Source organism: Cyprinodon variegatus, unplaced genomic scaffold, assembly GCF_000732505.1.
Source record: "Cyprinodon variegatus isolate N-32 unplaced genomic scaffold, C_variegatus-1.0 Scaffold538, whole genome shotgun sequence".
Classification (NCBI taxonomy): domain Eukaryota; kingdom Metazoa; phylum Chordata; class Actinopteri; order Cyprinodontiformes; family Cyprinodontidae; genus Cyprinodon; species Cyprinodon variegatus.
Window position 1 is genome coordinate 598,613 of NW_015150991.1, and position 1,777 is coordinate 600,389.

Genomic DNA, 1,777 nt, shown 5'->3' on the forward strand with positions numbered 1-1,777 from the left:
ATTTGATGCTTGGAACCAAAAACATCTGCTCAAATCTACTTTATATTTTTTGTTTATCTTGTCTGCAAAAGACCTTAACCTCATTCAGAGTTGAATTAGGCTTGACCTTTGACCTGGAGTCTCAAACGGCATGTTTAGATCTAAATAATCCTCTCAGGGCTCTGGATCTTTCTATGGCATCTTTCTCCTGTTGGAAGATGAACCTCATGTTTGAAGTGTTTTTCAGCCATTTTTCCACCCTTACACTGAAATAGCAAAAAACAGGAGCCTAACCTCCGCAAATGGATGAAAATAGTCAGTTACAATAAGCCTTTTTTTATGCTTTTTGCAATTTTGTTCACAGATAATTTGTAAAATTTGAGTTATGACTTAAAATTTGTACATTTTTAAACATTTGAAGACTTCTAAAAAGTTTAAAGGAAACTTGCACAACGGACACAGAACTTTATCTAGTTTTCATGTGTTTTTGCAGCCGTGGATTTTTCTGCAGGTGCTAAAGGCTTTGAGGAATCCTTTGTTCCTACATTTTTTTTTTTCATGCAAACTGATGCAAACAAAAACGGCAGCGTGTTTAAGACACTTAAATCTGCAAAAATGAACAATAGCATGCCATTGGTTCTATTTAATGATATAATAGTATAATGTAGAATATATTATGTACTGTACTTTGTTTCCACAGACCTAAAGTGAATACACCAGCATCATCTGGTAAAGTAGATGTAGGTTATCAAGTAAATTAATGATCAATCTGCAATTACCTAAAGTTAATGAAACTATATGCCTTAAACTTTTTTATTTTTACTTGTATTTTTTTACTTCATTGTGTAGAAATTTATATATGAAATAGGTGGGAGGGTCATTTTTCCCCCCAAATAAATAAATATCCAAATATGGCCAAATTAAAATGGCTGCAATTAATAGAAATGAGTTGAATATAAAAGCACAAATATGACCCATTTAGGACATTTATCATGGAAAGCTCTGCATGGGTGACACCAGATGATTGTTTGCCTCACTCAGTATTTCCATTGTGAATATTATCACATAAATAAAAATAATTTGATACTGGCGCTATAGAAATAAACTGAATTGAATTGAACTGTGGGCCTCACTACTTCAATGATAATAGTTTATTGTTGGGGGGTCTTTTTAATCAACTTCTCCTGTGTGATGTGAAAAGCTCCTTTGAGGCCCCTTTTAATGAAAATGTCTTTGGTTCACCTTTTCAGGGATGAAAGAAAGGCAGTGAAGTAAAACAATGAGTCATATCTTCCATTGCAGGAATATATCTGACTATCTGCTCTACTTTTATTATTAGATTATATAATAAACGACGCCTGTTCTTTCTCACGACAATTATAAATATTGACTAACTGGGTTGGCCGACCAGTTTATCAAACTATAGAACAAATTAATTAATCATACAACAGTGTGATTCACATTCTCATGTTACACCCTTGAAGGAATAACCAGGTGTATTTTGTGTATTTTATTGTCTTTAAAATAACCCCAGTTGTAATACACCTCAACATCAGCTTGTTGCCTTCTTCGTAGGTTTTAATCACTATCAAAATTCGAGTCCACTTCTTGCGCTCACTTCAGGGTAACTCCCCCTGGTGGTGTAAACCGGTATTGGACTTAAGTTGTACTGCAACTCTGAATGTGTTGTACAGTATTTTTTAGAGATAATAAAACTACATAATGAAACATAAAATAAAATAATGATAAATTAAGCCTGTTTGAACTTTTGTGAATTTTACTTGCTTTTCTCATACTA